Here is a 14,570-nt window from a genome sequence, read left to right as displayed (position 1 = left end):
GTTTTCTATATCTTATAAATATTATTGTAAAATCATCTCTTCTCTTCCTGTAAGATCATTTTCAGCAATCAATAAGAATATTAATCCCTCTCCAAACCTTCCTTCCTCCAATATTTCTGTCCTTGTAAAAGAATAAAAATTAAAATGTAGCATGGTGTAATAGAAAAGGTACTAGACTGAATCACAATTTCTGGATCCCAATCTTCACGTCACTGCCCCCATAGTAGCCATGTGACCTTGGAAGAATGACATCCCTCCAAGCTTCAGTTTCCTTAACTTTAAAACTTTAAAGCCTTATTTACCTCATCCTGTTGTTGTAATGATTGAAAGCATTAATGTACACAATGTTTCAGAAATTATTAACTGCTATTACTATATTCTCTCTGGAAAACAAATATAGTAGCATGGTCTCACAGGCATTTTAGGTACTCATATTCATTAATTTATAGATAACCCATTATAAATTTTGCAGAGATACTCTCTTTCAACCAGTTTGTCCGTTTTGTGCTCACTAATAGTATCCAAGTCCATAGGAAGAAGACTCTAAGTCTCAAACTATGGCCTACCTGATAGCAACAAACAATCACATCTGTATAGTTCTGTGTCACTCTCTTACCATTTGTCTGGCTATTATGTGTCCCTTTTTGTCATTATCTCTTCTTTGTAGTTTACTTTTGCACAGATGAAAAAAGTATACTTTTTTGCTATTATAAAAGAGTAAAATGGAGAAGCAAGATTGAAATATGCACTTTATTCTTTGTTTCATAAAAATAATAATGAAATAGAGCATAGCTACCACTAAGTTGATACAGGTGACATGAAAAGCTATGGCCTCAAAGAAACAGATTTTCTACCAATACATATGTTAGCTAGAATTAATAAGTGTCCTCATTCTAGTATTTCTCTTATACTGATTGCTTTTCAGTGAACCATACTGTGCTGTTAACAAATAAGAAAAAATAAAATCATTTTGAGAGCTTATAGGGGTTTGTTCATGAGGCTGAATTAAAGCTTTTGAGGGTTTACCATGTAGACTTGAAAAGGATTGTTGATTTCAGATGTAGAGTCCCCAAGGTCGTCTACTGGTCATGGAAGCCAACAGCATAAGTGCCCACAGCAGAACCCTCTAGCGAATGTCTTTATATCAAATAAGATATTAAATAAGCCAAAATGTCTTAGCTTGCTCATATTGCAAAATACCCTTTAAAACTATATTTTCACTGGTGAAACTAGCTCTGCAGTAGATGATTTCAACAAGCTTTTACCACTGATATTTGATTAACAAACATTTTTAGAATACCAGCTACTTGTAAGACATTGTACCAGGCTCTACAGTTGGAAGAGCTACCAAATTCCTGTCCTCCATACCTAAGTAGTAAAGTGAACTGAGTATAAAGGTTAAACATTAGGCTGCTTAAGAAGATATGAACAAACACTTCTCCAATGAAGACATACAAATGGCTATCAGACACATGAAAAAATGTTCATCATCACTAGCCATCAGGGAGATTCAGATTAAAACCACATTGAGATATCACCTTACACCAGTTAGAATGGCCAAAATTAGCAAGACAGGAAACAACATATGTTGGAGGGGATGTGGAAAAAGGGGAACCCTCTTCCACTGTTGGTGGGAGTGCAAGTTGGTGCAGCCTCTTTGGAGAACAGTGTGGAGATTCCTCAAGAAATTAAAAATAGAGCTTCCCTATGACCCTGCCATTGCACTACTGGGTATTTACCCCAAAGATACAGATGTCGTGAAAAGAAGGGCCATCTGTACCCCAATGTTTATAGCAGCAATGGCCACGGTTGCCAAACTGTGGAAAGAACCAAGATGCCCTTCAACAGACGAATGGATAAGGAAGATGTGGTCCATATACACTATGGAGTATTATGCCTCCATCAGAATGGATGAATACCCAACTTTTGTAGCAACATGGATGGGACTGGAAGAGATTATGCTGAGTGAAATAAGTCAAGCAGAGAGAGTCAATTATCATATGGTTTCACTTATTTGTGGAGCATAACAAATGGCATGGAGGACATGGGGAGTTAGAGAGGAGAAGGGAGTTGGGGTTATTGGAAGGGGAGGTGAACCATGAGAGACTATGGACTCTGAAAAACAATCTGAGGGGTTTATAGTGGCAGGGGGTGAGAGGTTGGGGGAACCAGGTGGTGGGTATTAGAGAGGGCATGGATTGCATGGAGCACAGGGTGTGGTGCAAAAAACAATCAATACTGTTATGCTGAAAATTTTTTTAAAAAAGATAGTAAAATCCTGAGAATTCTCATCACAAAAAAAATTAGGCTGCTTAAAAATATCTGTGTAATTTTTAAATGATAAAAATAATACTCATTATAATAAACATAAACAATACAGCATCATGTAAGGTAAAATGTGAATATGCCTGCCTCCCATTAGAAAATGTTGTAAAGGTAAGATATCTTTGAGGAATCTCTTACTTGCCTGAAAGAGGTCAGAAACCCACTTGACCTGAGGTTCTCTAAAGGTATTTCTGGTCTGTCTCACTGTCTTAAATTCCTTCTAGTTATTTGTTTCTAAATATTATGAAAAATGATAACTCTGAGCCAGGAGGCCCAGACTATAGTCCCAACTCTGCCAGTTCTACTAGCATTTTGATCTTGGGTAAGTATTTACTTCTCTGATCTCAGTTTTTCTAAAGTTTAAATTAGAATCAGTGACTCTCAACTCTGGTGTAAAAAATTAAAAATCATCTAAGGAGGTTCTTTTCAAGGTATACTCACTCCCTGGAAATTCTGATGACTGCCCCATTAAGAATTCTATAATGAGATAGTACTCTTACTGAAGAGATTATATCATATCCTTCAGATATGCAAGGGTAAGAAAAAAATGAACTACTAGAAAGATGATCTGTTTCCTTTTAATTCTCAGAATAGGTAGGGTAGTCTTAGCCAATTAGATGAAGTCTGGATGATTAAATACTCAGGATTTCAGTTTAGATGGTCAAATGTGCCTTTTCATTAACATCCATAAAGAGGCTCAGTAAGGTTTTAAGAAGTGAAGGCTGTAAGAAGGTTAACCTGTTGGCCAAGTGATAAACTGTCAGTTCCCTTTTGTGTGGCTCCTCAAAATGCCACAAGAAGATGAAGATATGCAGGCAGATGGCTCCTATTGGATCTATAGTGGATTACTTATGCAACCCTGCCTTACTCTAGATTCTACTCCTAAACCTGTAGGTCCTCTTTTGTCTCACATGTGAAGAGCTACTAGGGCTTCCTCCCCCTCCATTCATTCATTCAAATAAATGTTTATTAAGTACCAACTAGTTGTTAAATAAATATTTATTGATCTCCGTTTGAACCACTATAGACACAGAGTTGAATGAGATAAGACCCTACCCTCATTAGTCTCACAGCTGGATAGTTTCAACACTGTATAGTAAGTGATATAATTGGGTAAATACAGGATGCTGTGGGATGCAGCAGAACCTGACCTACACCTGGGAGGTTCAGGAAGGTCTCCTAATAGTCTCTTGAGCTATAACCTGACAGATGCTGGAGAGTTAGCCAAGTGAAGATGTGAGGGAAGGGTAAACCAGGCAGAGAGAACATAAATGTTAGAAGGCTTAGAGTTAGAGGGGCTTGGTTCATTTGAGGAACTGAAACAAATTTGTACGGTTAATATAAATTCTTAAAGGGGAAGTGATAAATGAGCTGACCAGCAGGGGAAAAATCATATAGGGACTTGGAATCGATTTTCTGGGGCATATAAATTATCCTAAAGGCAATGGGGAAGTACAGGATCAATATCAAGAATAGATTTTATGGAGTAGTCCTCATGAACAGCATTGTCTAGAGCAGGAGCATTGCCGTCGGAAGCAGGAACTTCACCAGGGAGCAGAGCGACTGGGAGTGTCATCGTTGGGAAGGGTCGTCCTCAGAGACGTGTGTTACAAAAAGTTGCAGTGGCTAAGGTTCAAGAGGTTGCTGCCTGGTTTTCCTCCAGGATTTTGAAGAATTCCTGTCTCACATTGAGAAGTGTTCCAGGGTGCACCTTGACTGCACCACGGTCAATAAATCCAGCTACATCTGTTCAGTCATCTCTCACCAAAATGACTAGGAGGAAGAATGCCCAACAGAAGAAAAAAACAGAGAATGGACCTTCTACAACAGAGCTAATGGCTATCAACATAGACAATATGTCGGAAAGAGAATTCAGGCTAACAATTATCCAGGCAATAGATAGGTTGGAGAAAGCCATGGATGACCAAACGGAATTGATTAGGGCTGAGCTGAAAGCAACCAGAGATGATGTTCACAATGTTAGGGCAGAGTTAAAAGCTACCAGGGAAGAGGTTCACAATGCTCTCAATGAGTTCCAATCTAATCTAAATTCTCTAAAAGCTAGGGTAATTGAGACAGAAGATAGAATGAGTGATCTGCAGGACAAACAGATAGAGAGAAAGGATCAGGAGGAAGCCTGGAACAAACAGCTTAGAAACCACGAAAACAGAATTAGGGAAATAAATGATGACATGAAACGTTCCAACGTCAGAATTACTGGAATCCCTGAAGGGGAGGAGAAAGAAGGAAGTCTAGAAGATATAGTGGAACAAGTCCTTCATGAAAATTTTCTCAATCTCGCAAATGGAAACAGCGTTCACGTACTAGAGGCTGAACGGTCTCCACCCAAGATTATAGATTCCAAAAAAAAATCAAGGCACCTGATAGTCAAATTGAGGAATCATAATTGTAGATACCATCTCTTGAAAGCTGCTAGGACAAAGAGGCTCCTTACTTACAGAGGAAAGCCCATCAGAATAACATCAGACCTGTCCACAGAGACCTGGAAAGCCAGAAAGGCCTGGAAAGATATAGTTAGGGCACTAAATGAGAAGAACATGCAACCAAGAATACTTTATCCAGCAAGACTGACATTCAAAATGGATGGAGAGATAAAGAGTTTCCAAGACTGGCAAGGCTTAAAAGACTATGCAACCACCAAGCCGACACTAGGAAATATTAAGGGGGGTTCTATAAAAGAGGAAAAATCCTAAGAATAGGATTGAACAGACATATAGAGACAATCTACAGAACGAAAGACTTCAAAGGTAACACGATGTCAATAAAAACGTATCTATCAATAATCACTCCCAATGTGAATGGCCTAAATGCACCCATAAAATGACACAGGGTTGCAGACTGGATAAAACGACAGGACCCATCCATATGTTGTCTACAAGAGACCCTTTTTGAACCTAAAGATACACCCAGACTGAAAGTGAAGGGGTGGAGAAGCATCTTTCATGCCAATGGGCCTCAAAAGAAGGCTGGGGTAGCGATTCTCATATCAGATAAATTAGATTTTGAACTAAAGACTGTAGTCAGAGATACAGAAGGACACTACATCATTCTTAAAGGGACTATCCACCAAGATGATCTAACAACTGGAAATATCTATGCCCCCAATATGGGAGCAGCCAATTACATAAGAAAACTGTTAATCAAGATAAAGAGTCATATAGATATGAATACACTAATCGTTGGAGATCTTAACACACCTCTCTCAGAAATAGACAGATCATCGAAGCAGAAAATCAATAAAGAAACAAGAGCATTGAATGACACATTGGACCACATGGACCTCCTAGAGATATACAGAACATTCCACCCTAAAACAACAGAATACTCATTCTTCTCAAGTGCACATGGAACCTTTTCAAGAATAGACCACATACTGGGTCACAAATCAGGACTCAACCGATACCAAAAGACTGAGATTATTCCCTGCATATTCTCGGATCATAATGCTTTGAAACTGGAGCTCAATCACAAGGAAAAGTTCAGAAGGAACTCAAACACCTGGAAGCTAAAGACCACCTTGCTTAAGAATGCTTGGATCAACCAGGAGATCAAGGAAGAACTGAAACAATTCATGGATACCAATGAGAATTAAGACACTTTGGTCCAAAACCTATGGGATAGAGCAAAGGCGGTCCTAAGGGGGAAATACATAGCCATCCAAGCCTCCCTCAAAAAAATTGAAAAATCCAGAACACAGCAGCTGTCTCTACACCTTAAAGAACTGGAGAATCAACAACAAATCAAACCAAATCCACACATAAGAAGGGAAATCATCAAGATTAGAGCTGAGATCGATGAGGAAGAAACCAGAGATACAGTAGAACTTATCAATGAAACTAGAAGCTGGTTTTTTGAAAGAATCAATAAGATTGATAAACCATTGGCCACACTAATCCAAAAGAAAAGAGAGAAAGCCCAAATTAATAAAATTATGAATGAAAAGGGAGATCACAATGAACACGAAAGAAGTAGAAACAATCATCAGAAGTTATTATCAACAGTTATATGCCAATAAGCTAAGCAACCTAGATGAAATGGATGCATTCCTGGAAAACCATAAACTCCCAAAATTGAATCAGGAAGAAATTGACAACCTGAATAGACCAATATCTAGTAAGGAGATTGAAGCAGTGATCCCAAACTTCCCAAAAAACAAGAGCCCAGGACCTGATGGATTTCCTGGGGAATTCTACCAAACTCTCAAAGAAGAAATAACACCTATTCTCCTGAAGCTGTTTCAAAAAATTGAAGCAAAAGGAAAACTTCCAGACTCTTTCTGTGAAGCCAGCATTACCCTGATCCCCAAACCAGGCAAAGACCCTACCAAAAAGGAGAATTTCAGACCAATATAGCTGATGAATATGGATGCTAAGATTCTCAACAAGATCCTAGCAAACAGGATCCAACAGCACATTAAAAAGATTATCCACCATGACCAGGTGGGATTCATCCCTGGGCTACAAGGATGGTTCATCATTCGCAAATCATCAATGTGATAGAACAAATTAATATTATAGGCTTTGGCTTAAAATCTAATGTATCTGATATAAAGATTGCCACTCCTGCTTTCTTCTGATGTCCATTAGCATGGTAAATTCTTTTCCACCCCCTCACTTTAAATCTGGAGGTATCTTTGGGCTTAAAATGAGTTTCTTATAGGCAACATATAGATGGGTTTTGTTTTTTTATCCATTCTGATACCCTCTGTCTTTTGATTGGGGCATTTATCCCATTAACATTCAGGGTATGTATTGAGAGATATGAATTTAGTGCCATTGTATTGCCTATAAGGTGACTGCTACTGTATATTGTCTCTGTTCCTTACTGATCTACCACTTGTAGGCTCTCTCTTTGCTTAGAGGAATCCTTTCAATATTTCCTGTAGAGCTGGTTTGGTGTTTGCAAATTCTTTCAGTTTTTGTTGGTCCTGGAAGCTTTTAATCTCTCCTTCTATTTTCAATGATAGCCTAGCTGGATATAGTATTCTTGGCTGCATGTTTTTCTCGTTTAGTGCTCTGAAAATATCATGCCAGCTCTTTCTGGCCTGCCAGGTCTCTGTGGATAAGTCAGCTGCCAATCTAATATTTTTACCATTGTATGTTACAGACTTCTTTTCCCGGGCTGCTTTCAGGATTTTCTCTTTGTCACTGAGACTTGTAATTTTACTATTAGGTGACGGGGTGTGGGCCTATTCTTATTGATTTTGAGGGGCATTCTCTGAACCTCCTGAATTTTGATGCTCATTCCCTTTGCCATATTGGGGAAATTTTCCCCAATAATTCTCTCCAGTATACCTTCTGCTCCCCTCTCTCTTTCTTCTTCTTCTGGAATCCCAATTATTCTAATGTTGTTTCGTCTTATGGTGTCACTTATCTCTCGAATTCTCCCCTCATGGTCCAGTAGCTGTTTGTCCCTCTTTTGTTCAGCTTCGTTATTCTCTGTCATTTGGTCTTCTATATCGCTAATTCTTTCTTCTGCCTCATTTATCCTAGCAGTGAGAGCCTCCATTTTTTATTGCACCTCATTAATAGCTTTTTTTATTTCAACTTGGTTAGATTTTAGTTCTTTTATTTCTCCAGAAAGGGCTTTTATATCTCCCGAGAGGGTTTCTCTAATATCTTCCATGCCTTTTTCGAGCCTGGCTAGAACCTTGAGAATTGTCATTCTGAACTCCAGGTCTGACATATTACCAATGTCTGTATTGATTAGGTCCCTAGCCTTTGGTACTGCCTCTTGTTCTTTTTTTTGTGGTGAATTTTTCTGCCTTGTCATTTTGTCCAGATAAGAGTATATGAAGGAGCAAGTAAAATACTAAAAGGGTGGCAATAACCCCAGGAAAATATGCTTTAACCAAATCAGAAGAGATCCCAAATCGTGAGGGGGGGAGAAAGGGGATAAAAAGAGGTTCAAAAAGAAAGAAAGGAAAAAAAGAAAAAAAGAATTTAAAAAAAGAAAACAAATAAAGAAAAATATAAAAAAGAAAATATATATATATATATTAAATAAACTAGTTTAAAAACGTTAAAAAAGAAAAGGGTAAAAGTTAAAAAAATTTTAGCAGAAGAAGAGAAAAAAAATGAAAAAGAAAAAAATTAAATTAACTGCAAGACTAAAAAAATCACAGGGAGAAAGCCACGAGTTCTGTGCTTTGCTTTCTCCTCCTCTGGAACTCTGCTGCTCTCCTAGAAACCGCACTCCTTGGTTAGGTGAACTTGGTCTTGGCTGGATTTCTTGTTGATCTTCTGGGGGAGGGGCCTGGTGTAGTGATTCTCAAGTGTCTTTGCCCCAGGCGGAATTGCACCGCCCTTACCAGGGGCCGGGCTGAGTAGTCCACTCAGGTTTGCTTTCGGGAGCTTTTGTTCCCTGAGCGCTTTCCGTAGAGTTCCGGAGGACGGGAATACAAATGGCGGCCTCCTGGTCTCCGACCCAGAGGAGCAGAGAGCCCGGGGCCCCACTCCTCAGTGCGCCCTCAGAGTACAGCACCCAGTTACTCCCGTCTGCCTGACCTACGGCCGCACTCCGAGCTCACCGAGCCTGCGGCTGGTTCAAGGTAACCCCGAGCTGTGAGCTTACTGTCGACTGTTTCTGTAGCCGGCTTTCCCTTTCCAATACCTGCAAGCTCTGCGACACTCAGACACCCTGATCCTTCTGTGACCCTGCGGGACCCGAGGCCACGCTGACCCCACGTGGGTTTTGCCCCAGTTTAGCCTCTGGAGCGATGTCCCTCAGTGGAACAGACTTTTAAAAGTCCTGATTTTGTGCTCCATTGCTCCGCCGCTTGCCGGGAGCCAGCCCCTCCCCCCGGGGTCTATCTTCCCGTTGCTTTGGATTCACTTCTCCGCAAGTCCTACCTTTCAGAAAGTGGTTGTTTTTCTGTTTCCAGAATTGCTGTTCTTCTCTTGGATCTGCCGATGGATTTGCAGGTGTTTGCCATCTTTAGATTAGTTATCTAGCTGATCTCCTGCTAGCTGAAGTAGTCTCAGACTGCTACTTCTCCGCCATCTTGACTCCTCCCCAAACTGTTTCTCTACATCTTAACTGATATGTTGTCTCTTATCTTTTTGATGATAGCCATCCTAACAGGTGAAAGGTAACAGCTCATTGTGGTTTTGATTTGCATTTCCATGATTATGAGTGATATTGAGCATCTTCCTATATGCCTGTTGGCCAATTTTATGTCTTCCTTGGAAAACTGTCTATTCGGGTCCTTTGCCCATTTTTAAATCAGGTTATTATTATTTATGCTATTTTTGTTATTATTTGCTATTGAGTTGTTTGAATTCCTTACATATTTTGGATACTAACCCCTAAACCGATGTATATTTCCCCCATTTCATAGGTTGTCTCTTTACTCTGTAGTTTATTTCCTTTGCAGTGCAGAAGCTTTTTAGTTTGATACAGTTCTGCTTCTCTCTTTTTTTTTTCTTTTGCCACCTATCCTTTTGGGATAATATCCAAAAAATTATTTTCCTGACCAATGTCAAGAAGCTTTTTCCTGGCAGCCTGAGTCCCGACCTCTTGACTTCCTCCCTGAACAGAGGAGCTTCACCACTCAGGGCTCCATGCATTCACCCAGCCGTCAGGTCTGCCCTGTCAGAAGTGTGGCCAATACTTATGCAGGAGCTAGGGACTCAGACTCCTGGATCTCTGTGTCCTGTTCCACCAGCTTCTAGAGTGACTGGAGGTCTGGGTGCCTGACCACAAGAATGACAGGGCATCTGGTGGGCATAGGGGATATTCAGAGTGAGAGGGAAACCATCAAAGACCTGAATGATGACCTGTCTTCCTGCCTAAAGAGGGTGATGAGCCTGGAGGCTGATAATCAGAGACTGGAGATCAACATCTGAAAACACCTGGAAAAGAAGGGACCACAGGTCAAAGACTGGGGGCGTTACTTCAGGATCACAAAGAACTTGAGTGCTCAGATCTTTTTAAATTCTGTAGACTATGTCTGCATTGTTCTGAAGATTGACAGTGTCTGTCTTGGTACTGATAACTTCAGAGTCAAGTATGAAACAGCTGGCCATGTATCAGTCTGTGGACAGTGATATCCTTGGGCTCTGCAGGGTCACTGAAGACATCAGTGTCACTCAGTTGCAGCTGGAGATGGAAACTTACTCTCAAGGAGGAGCTATTCTTCATGAAAAAGAATGATGAGGAAGAAGTAAAGGGTCCACAGGCCCAGATTGACCATGGAGTTGGATGCCCCCAATTTCAAAACCTCAACAAGATCATGGTGAACATCCAACCCCAGTATGATGAGCTGGCAGAAGAACTAAAAGGAGCTGGACAAATACCAAGCTGGCCCCAGCAGATTGAGGAAAGCAGCATAGTGATCACCTTACAGACTGATGAGATAGGAGCAGCTGAGTCCTTGGAGATCAACCTGGACTCCATGAGAAATATGAAGTCCAACTTGGAGAACAACCTGAGGGAATTGGAGACCTGCTATGTCATGCAGATGTAGCAGCTCAATGGAGTCCTTCACCTAGAGTCAGAGCTGTCTCAGAACCAGTCCGAGGGGCAGCACCAGACCCAGGAGTACAAAGCCCTGCTGGACATCAAGGCCAAGTTAGAGGCTGAAATCACCACCTACTATCACCTGCTGGAAGACAGAGAGAGGGCTTCAATCTTGGTGACACCCTAGACAGCATAAACTCCATGCAAACCATTTAAAAGACCATCACCTATAGGACTGTGGATGGCAAAGGGGTGTCTGAGACCAATGACATCAGTTTTGAGGCTTTGAAGCAGCAGAAGCACTCTTCGGGGAGCAGGACGCCAATAAAAAAGTTCAGAAATCAAAACAGTTCTCCCCTATGTTTTCTTCCAGTAGTTTTACAATTTCAGGTCTGTGTTTAACTATATCCATTTTGAGTTGATTTTTATATATGCTGTGAGGTAAGTGTCCAGTTTCTTTCTTTCTTTTTTTTTTTTTTTGCATGTGGATGTCCAGTTTTCCCAGCAGCATTTATTGAAAAGACCGTCCTCTCCCCATGGTGTGCTCTTGGCATCCTTGTTGAAGATGGATAGCTTATAAATGCATAGATTTCATTTCTGGGCTCTCTATTCTGTTCCATTGGTCTATATGACTGTTTTTACATCAGTACCATACTGTTTTGATTACCCTATCTTTGCAATATATTTAGAAATCAGGAAATGTAATGCCTTCATCTTTGTTCTTTTTGCTTAAGTTTGCTTGAGGTATCTATGGTCTTTTTGTGGTTCCATATGAATGTTAGGGCCTTTTTTTCTATTTCCATGGAGGAAAAATGTCATTGGAATTTTGATAGAGTACGAAATCTGTAGATGACGTCGGGTAATATGAACATTTTAACAATATCAATTTTTCTAATCTGAGAACACAGGATATCTTTCTAATTTTTGTGTATCTTTTTCAATTTCTCTCATCAGCATTTTATAGTTATCAGTGTACTGATATACTATATGTAGGTTTATATCGTCAACAGACAGAGACAATTTTACTTTTTCCTTTCCATTCTGGATGACTTTTATTTCTTTTTCTTGCCTAATTGCTCTGGCTAAAGGATTTCAATTACTATGTTGAAAGAAGTGGCAAGAATTAGTATCTTTGTCTTTTTCCTGATCTGAGAGGAAAAGTTTTCAGTGTTTCACTGTTAAGTGTGATGTTAGCCATGGACTGGTCATATATAGCCTTCTTATGCTGAAATACATTCCTTCTGTATCTAATTTGTGGGGAGTTTTTAATCATGAAAGAATGTTGAATTTTGTCAAATGCTTTTCTAAGTCTATTAAGATGATCGTATGATTTTTAGCCTTCCTTCTATTAATGTAGTATATCATATTTGAGAATATAAATTATTACAATCATTTTGGATATTAGCACAACTATCCAGTCAAATTAAACATTTGGATACCTTTATAATCTAGCACTTCCAGTTTGGGGAATCTATCATACAGAAATAAGAATACTGGTACATAGGCCATATATACAAGGATATTTATTATAGGACTATTTTAGTGGCAAAAAGAGGTACAACCTTAGTATCGATAAACAAGGAAATGGTTGAATAAATGATGACATAGCCATACTATTTAATCCTAGCAGCTATTAAAATGAATATTTTGCAGTTTTATGTATGGACTTAAAGAATAACCATGTTCCTTTGCTAGGTCATAAAAATTAAGTTGCAGAGTAATGTGTAAAATAAAAAAAAAAATCCCATATCTATAAAAAAAGAGAAAGATTTTGGGGTACCTGGGTGGTTCAGTTTATTAGGCAACTAATTGAAATCAACTAATTGATTTCGACTCAAGTCATGATCTCAGGATTGTGAAGTCAGTCCCCACATTATGCTCTTCACGCCAGGCAGACAGAGACTGGTCAGAATTCTCTCTCTCCCTCCCCCTCCACCTCTCTTACTGCTCACTTTCCCTCTCTCTCTCTCAAATAAATAAATAAATAAAATCTTTTAAAAAGAGAAAGATTTTAACCCCCTAAAAATGTTACTAGATACAGGTATATGGATATAAACACAGAAACAGATGTGGAAAGCAGAAGCACCAAATTCTGAATTATTGATTATATCAAGTGGAAAGAGGTTGGATGGGAAAGGGATAACTCTTAAGTGGTTCTTTGTGTAGCTCTGTACTGTTTGACTTGTTACTAAGTATGTTACTATAATTGAAAATATAATGAAAAAGTGGAGAAAATGGAGAGAAAAATGGACTAGAAGGAGTATAAGGAAGACAAAGAAGGCAGCTGGGAGGCCAATGCAATAATATACATAAGAAATGATGGTGACATAATTAGAGTAGCGTCAATGAAATAGAAATAGATTTACTTAGTGGGTAGAAAAAAAATTAGGACTTGGTGATTTGACTGAAGGGAGAAAAGGGGGCAGTCAAGAAAGCCACCCAGGTTTCTGGCAAAGTGCTATATTATTCACAGAGATAATGATCAGAAAAGAAATATGTGTGGTTTTAAATAAGTTTTGACTTTCAGGTACCTGTGGGAAATTCAAAGAGAAGAAATTTGTAAGCAATTGGGGATATGCACCTGAAGCTTAGGAAAAATATCTGGGCTGGAAATATAGAAATGGAGATCATTAGCTAAGTTAGGGCTCTCTCAGTTGCCAGGTAGCTGGCCTAAACTGGATTAAGATTTTTTTTTTTTAAGAAGAGGTCATGGGGTTTATTGGCTCATTTACCTGTAAAGCCCTTGATGAAGCTGGCTTACGATATGGCTGAACCTTGGAGATCAAATGATGTCGTCAGGTATCTCTCAACTCTGCTTTCCTTTGTAGTAGCCTCATTCTTCAGGCAGGTTCTCCCTATAAAGTGGCAAAAATAGCTACTAGCTTACAATTATCCAACTTAGCAAAACCAATGGAAAGAGTGTGTTTCACCCATCTACTTGAAGTCAGTAAGAAGGATGTTGTTGACAACATTGGTGAGAGCAGTTTTAGTAGAGTAATAGGGACAGAAAGATTGAGAGTCAAGTTAGATGAGTAAGTAGAAAATAGCAAATACAAATGAAAGGGAGGGAGATAACAGAGTAATAGCTTGAGATTTACTAACCATCTACTATGTGCAAGTCACTGTGCTACATAACATGCAGGCATACAAAAATGAGGAGGATAAAGTTCCTTAGTTCTGGAAGCCCATGGTCTTCAGAAAAGAAAAACTCAGTTGACATTAACAAACAATCTTTCTGACCCTTAAATTATCACCTCTTATAATTCCCAGAGGTGATAAGTACTTATATGGAGGTATAAGATCACGTGGACGTATAGAGGAGGGAGCTGCAGAATGGCCAATCAAATACATTAAATACATCTCCAAGGAGATGTCCATAATGGCTGGCACATACCAGACATGCATACTTGAGTGGACAAGGTGGCATTTGAATTGGATTTTGGAGGATGAATAGGACTTTGATGAAAAAAGTAGAAAATGCATTTCTGACAAAGGTACAGCAGGTGCAAATCCCCTGCCTGTTGGTTCTCCTTATACCTTAAAAAAAAAAACAAAAACAAAAACAAACAAACAAAAAACTCGTACATAACATAGGAACTTGGAAGAAGTACTGCGGGAAGCCACAACCATTGGGCAGAGAAAATGTGACAAGAGCCCAGAAAGAGAAGGTTTCAAATGCCCACTTGGGCATTTGATAAATGGCATTTTAATCCCAAATTATCTTGGCATCTTCCCCACCTCACTGTATCTTTTTTCTACCCTCC

General features: G+C 39.3%; 1 protein-coding gene and 1 pseudogene across 4 annotated transcripts in view; both read left to right on the top strand.

The window, feature by feature from the left end:
• Positions 1-14,570, top strand: part of EDA (ectodysplasin A) — a 493,666-nt gene that overhangs the window by 370,248 nt on the left and 108,848 nt on the right. The gene's annotated exons all lie outside the window — the stretch shown is intronic.
• LOC106004151 lies at positions 9,315-11,288 on the top strand (annotated as a pseudogene).

The sequence above is a fragment of the Mustela putorius genome, unplaced genomic scaffold (assembly GCF_011764305.1).
Source record: "Mustela putorius furo isolate JIRA1106 unplaced genomic scaffold, ASM1176430v1.1 tig00004053_pilon_pilon_pilon, whole genome shotgun sequence".
NCBI lineage: Eukaryota > Metazoa > Chordata > Mammalia > Carnivora > Mustelidae > Mustela > Mustela putorius.
The sequence above is the reverse complement of the archived record's forward strand: the minus strand, read 5'-3'. Positions and strand labels throughout refer to the sequence as shown.